The sequence below is a fragment of the Apium graveolens genome, chromosome 1, assembly GCF_009905375.1.
Source record: "Apium graveolens cultivar Ventura chromosome 1, ASM990537v1, whole genome shotgun sequence".
NCBI classification, from domain to species: Eukaryota; Viridiplantae; Streptophyta; class Magnoliopsida; order Apiales; family Apiaceae; genus Apium; species Apium graveolens.
The window spans coordinates 125,975,340-125,988,334 of NC_133647.1; the positions used below are offsets into that span (position 1 = coordinate 125,975,340).

At 35.3% G+C, this 12,995-nt stretch overlaps 1 long non-coding RNA gene across 1 annotated transcript; it reads right to left on the minus strand.

The window, feature by feature from the left end:
* Nucleotides 1-9,158: 9,158 nt before the first annotated feature.
* Nucleotides 9,159-10,860, minus strand: LOC141720735 (uncharacterized). Its single transcript, XR_012574524.1, has 3 exons — nt 10,752-10,860; nt 10,055-10,602; nt 9,159-9,972 (listed from the first exon to the last, which is right to left on the minus strand). It is a non-coding gene; the product is annotated as an uncharacterized LOC141720735 (long non-coding RNA).
* Nucleotides 10,861-12,995: the final 2,135 nt, after the last annotated feature.

Below are 12,995 nucleotides of genomic sequence, written 5' to 3' on the forward strand. Positions count from 1 at the left end.
ATGTGCTAGAGCAGAAGAAAATCATGGAAAGCATATATGTAATATTTGATGATGACAGGTATCCAGGCTTTGAATGCCTTGATGAAAGTAAAGCTAAAACTTTGAAGTTTAAAAATCTCAATATTGATAGTGATTCTGAAGATGAAGATGAAGTCAACACAAAAAATAGAGTGAAGGAAGAATTAAGTGAACCAGTGAATTCTGACAATGAAAATTTATCTCAAGAAAGAAGCACACCTGAATTTGGTGGCACAAACTCAAGGGGAGAAGGAGATGATAGTTTTATAAGTCATGCCAATAATGAAGAAAATGAGGACAATTCTACTCAACAAAATCACACCAGAAAATGGAATATAAGTCACACAAGAGATTCTATAATTGGTGATCACAGTGCTGAAGTAAGGACTAGAAGTGCCCCTACAAATGAATGCTTGCATGCATACTTTCTGTCTCAAATTGAGCCTAAGAAAACTGAGGAAGCTCTACTTGATCCTGATTGGATAACTACTATACAAGAAGATCTAAATTAATTTAAAAGAAATAAAATTTGGGAATTGGTTCCTGCACCAAGAAACAGAAGTATCATTGGGACAAAATGGGTGTACAGGAACAAAATGGATGAAAATGGAATTGTGAAAAGGAATAAAGCAAGATTGGTTGTCAAAGGCTACTCACAAGAAGACGGAATTGATTATGATGAAACTTTTGCTCAAGTTACAAGGTTTAAAGTAAAAAGAATCTTCATTGCATTTGCTGCATATTCAAATTTTAAAGTGTATCAAATGAATGTAAAAAGTGCATTCCTTAATGGTGAATTAGAAGAAAAATTCTATGTGCAACAGCCACCTGGCTTTGAAGATCTAGAATTTTCAAATTTTGTTTACAAACTTTTGAAGGCTCTATATGGATTGAAGCAAGCACCAAAGTCATGGTATGATACACTATCAGAATTTCTACTCAAAATGGTTTCACTTGAGGCACATTTGACAAGACTCTATTCTACAAGCAATAAGGTGATGATATCATCCTGGTTCAAATCTATGTGGATGATATTATCTTTGGTTCTACTAATGAGAAGTTATGTCAAATATTCTTAAAACTCATGCAAAGTGAATATGAGATGAGCATGATGGGAGAACTAAGTTACTTTCTTGGCCTTCAAGTCAGCCAAATAAGTGATGGAATCTTTATTAGTCAAACCAAATATGTCAAGGATCTTTTAAAAAAATTTGAAATGGTAGACTACTCACCTGCATTAACCCCTATGTCTACAACTACTAAATTAGATGAAGATAAAAGTAAAAGTGTAGACATCTCAAGCTATAGGGGAATGATTGGATCTTTGCTCTACTTAATTGCAAGTAGACCAGACATTATGTTTGCCACATGTATGTGTACTAGATTTTAAGTAAATCCTAAAAAATCATACTTAATGGATGTCAAGAGAATTTTCAGATATTTGAAGGGAAAAACAAACTTGAGATTGTGGTATCTTAAGGGAACTAGTTTTGAAGCTGTTGGATACACATATGCAGATTTTGCTGGAGGCAGGGTAGACTGAAAAATTTAAAGTAGAAGTTGTCAACTCCTTCGTCAAAGGCTTGTGTCATCGTATAGTAAGAAACATCAATATGTGTCAACTTCCACAACTGAAGCTGAATATATAGCTGCTGAAAGTTGTTGTGCTCAAGTGTTTTAGATTAGAAACCAATTGATGGATTATGGCCTAGTGTCACAAAATATTACAATCTTGTGTGACAATATTAATGCAATATCCATAATTTCAAATCCAGTTAATCATTCTAGAACTAATCACATTGATGTAAGGTATCATTTTATTAGAGAACATGTTACAAATGGTACTATTGAGCTTGTTTTTGTTCCAACAGAAAAATAGTTTCACTAAACCTTTGGATGAAAGAACTTTCACTAGACTTGTAAGTGAAGCATGACTTTCACTAAAGGCAAGAACTCAGCTAACATGTTGCAGCAGATTAATTCCTGATAAATTAAAATTAATTTGATTTAATTATGAATTAATTGATATATGATCTATAAATATTTCAGATTTCTCTATATATTTATTTTTCAAAAATAAAATCTCAACTTGAAAATTTTCTAATTCTAAGAAAAACTGTCCAAATGTTAGTTTACATCATTAATATGTGAAATTAATTACTTCTCGACAAGAATTGTAGAGATCTCGATATACTTATCGATATGGAGTTCTCTACAAGTTCAAATTTTAGACTTATCAATAACTCAGGACTAAAACAATTTAATTTAATATATCATTTCAGTAAAATATTTTTGATATGAAATTAATTCTAATTTTTATGTTAATTTCTTCAATATAAATTAGAATATTTAAGTCCAATAAGGACAAATTGGCTATTTATACATCTCAAAAAGTCACTATCTAGTTCTCGATATGAGTCAAGAAAGTGACATCTCGACATGAGTTCTCTATAGGTCATGTGACTTCTCTACAAGCAAATACCCACCATTCATTCTTCACTTGTCGATAAGTCACATCTCTACCCTATAAATACCTAGACATCTCGATATAACCCCTCTTTACACTTTTGAGATCTCAATTGACCTAGTTTCTGCAAATGTTCACCATTCTCAACTGTTTAGAGCTTTCTCTCTCTCAAATCACTAACCCACTAAAACCCAACTTCTTCCATGGATGCTAACAACATAAGGGTTGTTATTCCCAAGGACGGAACCAACAATCTGGCTTTTGTGGATCCAACCCAAGAACCTGATAACTTCAAGTTCTTTGTCAAGTTTATTGCTGATTCTTATCTTTTAGGAGGCCTAACTGTAAACCCAGTGCTCTACTTAGATGTTCTAAATGATTTTTGGAACACTGTAGTCACCAACACCATTGTTCACGATAATCAAGAAGTTTCCATTGTGGTTAACTGTACAGTCAGGGGTGTGGCTATTGAGTTCAATGCAAATGACATCAACAAAGCATTGGGCATCGCTACAGACAATTTTGTTGAAGCTCCTACCACTCAAGAGTTGGCTGAATTCATGGACTTCATCAATTACAGTGAAAAGATAGACATGGTTAGGCTCAACAAGAAGAATCTGAGAAGGGAGTGTTCCTTTGTCTTTGACTCAATCATAATGGACTTTACATGAAGAAAGACAGGCTATGATAATATCTCTAGTGTAGTTCAAAAACCGATATATTCAATGGCCTACAACAGATACCTCAATGTTGGAAGCTTAATCTTGGAGGAGCTAAGCACAAAGCTCACTATGCCTTTGGTAAGTAGGGGTAAAGAAATTTTCTTTCCTAGATTTATAATGTCAACTTTAAATCATAAAGTAGTTGACTACATTTTCTAGATGGTATAGATAAAAATCAAATAGGCATTTGTAAACAGGTGTCCAAAATTTTATTTGGATCACTTACTACAAACAATCAGGTTAAGGTTAGGCTAAGTATAACCGACTTTATGTTGGAGAAATTTAGAACATATCTTTATCCTATGCCTGATATGAGAAGTAATGCAAGTCCTAGTTCAACTATGGCTCCTGCACCTGTAGAAGCATCCAAATAGGATAACCCACAGGGGCCTTCCATAGTTGAAACCCTTTCTTCTAAGCCACTGGATGTTAGGAAACCAACTGCTTCATCCTCTCAAAAGGATGAAGTTAGTAAAAAGAAGAGGAAGCCAACAACCATAGTAGTTGTTAGTGAGAGTGGTGAGGATAAAACAGAAATTGAATCACCCTTGGTCAAAAAACTAAAGAAGCAAAAGAAAGCTAAGTTGACCACTTAAATAGACACCTCTACATCTTCTCAAAAAGATGCAGTTGTAACACTAGGCATAAACAGACTATAGTGGCACCTTCTCAACAAGGTACCAATATTGAAAAAAGCATTCCTCCTAATGCATCATGTAATGAGTCTATACCCCCTCTTGAACACTCTCAAGAGGGTGAAAGAAGTCAATTGGTTGGCACACACCTAGAGGGCACATCAATTAAAACTCCCTCATCTATTTAAGGGGAGTTGCCAACACTCATACCTGACCTCACACATCTTATATCTACAATTTCTTCAAATTTTAATGAAGGGCTTAAATCATCTTCTCAAGCCCTGCCAAAATCAAGTGACACAGTTCATGAAATTATAATCACCACTCAGGCACAAACTTTAGATGGTGAGAGGCTACATGCTGAGGTAGACCTTGATGATACCATCAAAAATACAGGGGTTTCATCAGTTTTTACTAAAGACCCTGTGCAAATCTCAAATGCACCTTCATGTGCTCAACAGTCTTCACAGACTGGTAGGCTTGAGGGTAGTACTCTTGAGAGGGAGCTACTTAAATCCTCTCCAATTCAATTGGAGGTTTCTCATGTAGAAACAACCCTCCTCAAAATCCTAGCTGAAATTGCTTTGATAATTGAAACTAGGAGTTCAATTGCCAATGATCCAGCTATTAGGGAGGCAAGTACACAAGAACATTCAAGTGCCAGTTCCCTGCAAAAGGAACAAGGGTTGGAGGCCATGGTACATGACGGTAACCTGGTCAAATCCCCTCCAATTCAAAATGGAGGTTCACTTACCTAGTGAACAACACACTGGCATAACCACAGGTCCCACTATGAGTTCAACTGTGACTTCTGCCACAAGTACAGTTTCATCCTCCATGTCGTCAACCTCAACCAACCCTAACCAATCCTCAATTTCTATGTAATCACCACACCTATTATCCCAATGGCTGCAAGATACTCAAACACCAACCCAAACAGTGGATGAGATGCCGGTAGATCAATTTAAAGGTTTTGCAAATATTGTTCATCAACTGGTTACCTCAGATGTGTCAAATAAAGACTACCAAGCCATCCTTCTCACCTACAAGGAGAAAGTGGAGAAAAAGTAAGAAAAGATTGTGGATGAAGATGATAGAGATGGCAATATGAAGACGTGGCTCTCCAACACATTTTATATAAATATGGAGGATGCACTTACAAGATTTAGGGAGAAGTACATAAAAATCCTTGAAAGCAATGCAAAGGTTCTCACTACACAGGAAGTATATAATGCCATCAGAGAGGTCTACAAAGCTTAACTCAAGGCCTTCAATTTTATTGGCAAGGCTATAGATAAGACTCTTATCAAGGTGAAGTCAAGGAGATGGTGAACAGAAGAATTGATGAACTGATGCCAACTCTAAATAATATGAAAAAAAATATACCAGGTTCTCAGACAAGCTGCAAGCTCTCTCTCTCTCACTCCTGTTGAAAAAAGCATCAAGAAGCTTAGGGAATCCTTCATAGCATTGCATAATGTGATTCAACGGTAAATCACCAACAACAATGACAGCAAGGTCAAGTTGGATCAATTATACAATGCTAGGTATGAGCCTTCTGCTTTGGTCATAGAGGAGATAAAAAATGTGGTGCGGAATTCTCTTAGTACCTCTCTTCCATCAAGCTCACAGTCTACTTCCTCCACTTCCACCAATCTTCAAATTCAAGCTTTCCAACAGCAAGTCACAGATCTATAAGCCTCAAATGCATCTCTCTCAACTCTAGTCTCCCAACTCACTTCCCTAGTATAAAGTCAACAACAGGACATCAAGTCCCAAATGGACTTCCAAAAGTATTTTCAGATGCAGACCAGTGTGTCAATTGGACCTATTATGGGTGCTTTGAATGTACCCCTTCAGGAAACACCTCAAATGGTAAGGGCCCAGATCCCTCAATACTCCACCTTGTCTGCTACCAAGACTAAAGGGGAGATGATAGAGCCCAAGCTAAAATCCATCCAACTACCAAGCAAAAGTGAAGATGATATTGGACTTGAAAGACTCAAGATGGCAGCTGAAGGCCCTTACCTTGACAAGGAGTTTGCTGAGCTTCTAGAAGCCTTGAGAGTCTCCCTCAACTTTAATCATTTCATATACAAAAAGGCTGTGGACAAGAATATCAATTTTCTGAGGGTAGTGCTGATGACAAGACATAATTTCAGAGAAAAGAGGGTTGTTGAGAATGTCAATGATTCGGGAATTCACAAATGTATGCAAATGTCCCTTTCTTTCGTACAATCAAGAAGGGCATCTGAGCTGGACATATTCATCAATAAAGTCAATATGATGAGTCTAGAGGACACTCTTTTGCTGCACGAGCTTAAAAATGGACAAATAGGTGCTTTTCCTGAAGCCTATCTACAACCAAGCAAATGAGTGGCCTACATCTGTCTCAACTCTAAAAGATGCAAACACTTCCAACTACCCAAACACTGTGTCATGGGAAATGAAAAGTTGATGATGATTATAGAGACAGAGTTGAAGAGAAAGAAAAATAAATCTCATGAGGATGTGGAGATGATTAAAATCTTTGCCAAATATTTGAAGAATGTTGAAACCATGCTACCAAGGACACAAATCAATCAAAAAGATGATGACTTGGATGATGATGAACAGGAGAAAGATGAACGTAAAACTTCTGTCTCAAATTCAAGTCAATCAAGTAAAGGCAGTGGTAGTCATGTGGATGAGAAAAAGAAAGGGAAGGATGAAAAAGGGAAAAGATGATAGCAAGAAAAAGAAGAAATATGGAGGAGATGGGAGAGATACCAAAAAGACACCATTAACTGAAATATCCAAAACCCTACCATTCCAAATACAATCACCTAGCCAAACAAAATCTTAAAATATTCAAACCTTTAAGCTCAAGTACCCGTACAAACAAACTGTAAATTCTCTACTCAAGATACCTATCAAAGTAAATCAAACCTTCTTGAAGAAACTGCCCAAACCACCTTCATTCAAACCTCCAACCAAAACTCACTTTAAGTCTGCAGGAAGAAAACCTAAAATGATTCAAGTTGAAGCTGATGCACTTTGGGATTGCTTTTATCAGGATGACTTTCTACCAATTTCTGAAGACATTTCAGATGATGACTATCATAAACATCTAGTTGTAGAAATAGCCAAAGTTTATGTTATTTCTTTAGGAGAAGTCATGATCTACTTAAAGGATGGCACCTTCAATATGTTGAATAGAGAAGTTATTGAGAACTATTCAACTGCAGAACTTGAGAGGGTAATAAGTTTGATGAATGCAATGGATTCTTTCACAAGGATGAGAAAGGCTGAGTTAGTTGAGAGGGAAGGGGAGCGAGAGGGGGGAGAAAGAGAGCGAGAGAGAGAGAGAGAGAGAGAGAGAGAGAGAGAGAGAGAAGACATGCAAGGAAAAGAGCTGAAAGGGAGGAAAATGAAAGAAAATATGCTCAGGAGATTGAGATGTTTGTGCAAAGGTCAAATGAATTGAAAGCCAAAGGATTGAGTAGGGTGTCTTCTAATGGTGTATTTCTACCTATAAAGACTCACAAGTTATCAAGATACAGATTCAATTTTCTTGACAGTTACTCCTTGGATGAATGTCTCAAGTTGATAGAAGCTCTAAGAGGAAAATAAATCATTTAAAAACTTGAAATCCTAATCAGACTCAAAGATCTAATTAGAGAAAAGCCGGGCTATGAGAAATTCAGATAACCATGTACTTCAAATCTATATTTATCTGCCAGAATGTATGAAAGTTGTACTTTGTAAATTTGTCAGTCTCAATTTATTTAATTTTAGCTTGGAGTTAGTCTTGTTATCAGGCATGAATTTGTGACCAGTAATCTTCTCACAAATTAGGGGAGATTGTTATGCAAGAAATGCATGTGCATAATAAGATTAAGTCATTTTGACAACCCTAAAGATTAGTTGTATGATAATCTAATTTTTGTACTCTTTAATTATATTTCTTGAGTCTGTAAAATATTAAGTAGTTAGACTGGAGGATTTTTCCATGAACAACCATCAAGTTAAGGAATAAACTCTGGATGAAGATCAAATCATGATCATACCTCAGAGAGAAGTGTAGCAGCTTGGAGTTGAATAATGTTGCTCTAGGAAAAATGTTATAAGTCAGATATCGACAAGTCATAGATCAAGGAATATCGAGAAGTATGTCGAGAAGTCTAAAATGACTTGTAGAGAAGTCCTAAGAGATATCGACAAGTTAATCTGCATATAGAGAACTCAGATATCGACAAGTCAAAAATCCTATGTAGAGAACTGGAGTTATCGACAAGTCAATTCTTCATGTAGAGATCTAGAGATATCGATAAGTCAAATCCTCATGTAGAGAACTCAAGATATCGACAAGCCAAAAGCTTATGTAGAGAACTGGAGATATCGGCAAGTCATTCTACTTATAGAGAATTGAAGACCTCGATAAGTCATTAACATATGTAGAGAACTCAAGCTATCGATAAGTCAGTTTACTTATCGATATGTGACATCTCTACAAAACAAAAGAGATCAATATGTGACATCTTTATAGAACAAAAGAGATCTCGGAAAACTACTTCATAATTCAGAATATAGACAACTTGAAATTAAAAATTATCTGTCAATAAACAATTTTATCACTGAATTGAAAAGACTACAAATGTAACTTGAAGAATACAAGATCAAGGGCCAAGATTCACTGGACAAAGGAGGGTCACAGACCTATTAGATTCTGCACAGATTTTCTAACACTGGAAATGGAAAATATACAAAGTAGCTTTAGAAACTATGTTAATACATTTTAGTTCAAGTTTTGTAATCCTGTGCATGTTGATCATAAAGCATGTCACGGGTCTTTTGTTTATAAGTAACAAGCAGATCTAGAAAATATCTTGTATTCTCTCTCAAGAATTGTAGCTGAGTTCTTACTTTTAAGAACACAGATTTGTAGCAAAACAAATTTGATTTTAATAAATCAAGTGAGTTTTAGATAATTTTCCTGTGTGTTTACATTTAAACATTCTATCACTACAAGCTCATATATCTGTTCTATTCCAAACATCCAAACACTTTTACAGTTAATTGAAAACCAAGAAAACACATTCACCCCCTCCATCCTATGTGTTATATTTCATACCTAACAACTCCCACTTTCTAAAATACAAAGGTAAAATAAAACAAAAAAGAAAGACATTATATACTTAACAGAATCCAGCATAAATATTTGGCACTCGAAAAAACCCTCGCAAGATAAATCTTATCTAACAAAACCAAACAAAAACACAAATAGAAAAAAAAGATAAACGAAAAGACATAAAATAATCAAAGAGACTAGTTCATGCATAATAAAACATCTGAAATAAAAACACCATAAACTGGTCAGCGTCAATCCTTACCACACACGTTCAACATAAAAAGTACCAACACAAAATCCGAACATAAAATTATCACAAATACCCAAAAGTCATAACTTAAGCAAATGACTGAATTACAAGAATCACGAGGCATTCCTCGCCTTCATGATCCGTTCCTTCATCAAGTCTGCTCACCGGTAGGACGAATGATGGCGTAGTCATGAATATAGTCCTCGAAAGAATACCTTGCCACATCGAACCCCGCTGAAGCAAACCAGTTCAAACAACGACCATAATCATCTCACAAAGCTTTCCCAATATCCTCGACCCCTTAGCTTTCACGACAACCTCATACGCTTGTCGAAGCTCGGCCAATTCTTTCTCTGCCGTCTCATGTTTTTTTTCTCTATAATTCTTTGATAATTCAATATCCTTCAACTTTTCCCTAAATTCTCCACATCCTTTGTTAGATTTCCATTTTCAACCTCAAGATCGTTCACCAAACAAAGAAACAGAGATAAAAAAAAACCTTAACACGCCTAACTCCATTTAAAATGAAACGTAGAAACAGAATATACAAATATATAAATATATTCACAACTAAAAAGGTATACCTTAGCCCGATACCCGAAATTAGCCTTGGACAACTATCTAACTCGAGTCTTTAATCCTCCTTGCTCCTCTTCAAGCTTCTTTTTCTCATTCTTAAAAGCAATCGACTCTTCACCGCTTGGAGAAGGAGAATTACGACCCTCATCAGCTTTGAATTCTTCCAAAATATACATAACATCGGACATATACTGTACATAAAAACACAGATACATGAAGTTAAAACCAAGATAAAGAAATAAAACCTTATCAAATAAAAATAACTCATCTTACCCGACCAGCGCGACTCAAACATCGATACACGAGTTCACTACGTGATCTTTTAGAAAACGCACTTGCGTCCTAGGGAAGATTGAAAAGTTGGAAAACATGCAAAGGCACCGTAAAACCACTCATCCAATATTCAACGGGACAAATCTCAACTCGAACAACCTTCTTACTAGCCAGCGAATCGTGAGTATGAGTCATTATACCCTGATTCCCAATAATCGTCAAAGTCTTGTTGATCCCACTCATTTCAATTCCGTCAGCCCCCTGTCTAACCAATCTAAGAGAAGTCTGTGTATGATCTCCCATTTTCCGCTTACGAGACACATTATCCACACCCTCAAAAATGCTAGAAATCCATTCTGACCCACTAACAACCTTGTTCCCGGAGTCATCCAACAACTCGATGGAGATAGAGCGACCATGACGCGAATCCTCCACTCTCGTCTTGTCTAAAGCATCAGAAGCAGACTTCTTGACCAACATCATCATAGTCTTGTCCATGTCTCCTAGAAAGCCTCAATCCAAAAGCTTTTCCAAAGGGTTACCAGCAACTACAAGAACTCACAAAGTCATAATTTTAAAGATTTTAAAGGTTGCAAATTACATTTTACTGACTACTAAAAATTTCTACCAATATGATGTTAAAAATGATTAATGATACGAGTAAGGTAGTGAAGATAAGAAAAAGATTTTAACTTACAAATGATAAGAGAGAAACCAAGATAGGCACAAGAATCTTGCAAACGCGGCGGCAAACCCTTTTATGGAAAAGAAAGGGAAGTCGAACGATTAAGTAGACACCCAATAACAATAAAAAAGAAGAGGGAAAAGAAGAATATAAATAAAAGAAACCAACAAAAATGAAAGGCTGACTTAATCTCTTTAGTGCATATTTCCCATGCCCCCATTTCATTTTATTTTTATTTTTTACGGACCTGCCACAAGGATAGAATATAATAATTAGATAATTAAATTATGTTTTCTTTTTCACTTTTCGTTAATCTTTTCTTGCAGATTTACCGACAAGTAAAGCATCACAAATCTAAAAGATCTTGTAACACAGGAAGGGGGGCAAATGTTGGGTCAAGAAAGAAAGGCCAAGAGAGAGAAGACTTTGAAATAAGAAATAGATTGTATGTTAGGGGAAGCTAATAGCGCCATTAGGAGATAGCCAATTTAGGAGGTCCATTAAGGACTCCCTATATATATATAACACTTGCCCTATTAAAAGGGGTTGGATAATTTGATATCAATAAAGAGTAGTTCCTCTAAATACGATTGTAGTAATATAAAATAACTAGAATTGTTGCCCACTTTGCACGGGTCTTAATTGATGAAGATAATTTTTTTAGATAAGTTCTTGTTACAAGCATGTTGTTAATATTAGTGTGTTGAGATAAATATGAAATATTTGTATAAGCATATTAAATTATTTACGGAGTCAGGTGCCCTTTCTTCATCGTGTTTAAGATGGTTGTTATTAAAAAGTTATATTTAGTGTTGGTTAACCAAGTTGACTTGTGGTAGGTTCAAATTCCGCAAACAACAAACTCGTTAATGGTTCAAATCTCGTCAATTATATACTATCTAATCTTAACTAAAATATTTTTTTATAAGAATTTTAAATAATATAAAATATTAAATTTATAAAATATTAATGAGGATCTGTGTGAAGCACGGGTTGTGTTAGGTCACACACACTGTAGAAGGGGGTTGAATACAGTGTATAGCACAATCAAATCGAATTCAAATAACACAAGTAACAGAAAACAGACTTTATTCAATGCAATAAACTATGTTACAATATGGAACTGTCCTCTCTCAGTGATGAACAAATATCACGAGAGCTGCTAGGGTTACAATGAATAATATTCTCGATAATGATAATACTTATAGTGTAAACCATATGTCTGTGTTTATATACTACACAGTTACAAGATAATCGCTAATTGATATGAAATATAATTCTGCTTCCTAAAATATATCAATCAGATATCTTTTCTTCCAAGTATTTCATTCTTCATAGAATTCCTTCTTCATGCATATCTCTTCTTACATTTGTCTCGATCTTCTTTCCTTTCAATCAGCCACCTTCCTTATCTGAAAGTTTCCTTTAAGTCCTGATATTATCTCCTAGTAAATATCTCTTGAACCTTAAGTACTGATCACTTAAGTTCTGACTTCAGTATAAGTGCTGATTTCAGTTAAGTACTGATTTGTCCTATTTAAGTAAGATCTGAAAACTAAACATAAATCATATTAGACATGACATTATCAAATATATGTAACAATCTCCCCCAACTTGTGAATTAGCATAATATACAAGTTTAACAGATATTTGATGATGTCAAAAACATTAAGTACAAATACATGAGAAATTGACTAAATAACTACAACTTACAGTCCTTAAAGCTTTACCAACTTTAGCTTTTGATAACAACTTCAGTCTGTATACATATCAGAATTTGAGCAGTTGTAGATCTTGACTTGGCTTCACTTTCTGATCTCTCTGATGTCAGGAGTTGTTCTGAGATATTTCTTTAACAAACATCTCTCAGCATATCTGAGTTCATCAATTATCCTCCTTTTAGCATCTTTGAGTTCTGCAGAATCTTCACCAGTTTGGAAGATAGCAGCCCTGAGATCATTAATTCTAGCTTTCCTTATGTCCTGATCCAGTCTGATCAAATATGCCTTGTCAGACTCAAGATTGAATTCTGCAGCCTTATAACCCAGAAAGGTAGTTATAATCTTAGCAGAGTTAAGCTTCATCTGAACAATATCACCTTTGTGATCTATGTACTTTGGAAGATAAGTGCTGTCAGACTTTACAAAATAAAGCCTTTTCTGTCTCTGAATTTGAGTCTTCAAATAGTTTGCAGCACTTTCTGTTATTCTGTCATTCACTTGAAGTAAGAATAAAACATGTTCCAGTTCCTCAAAA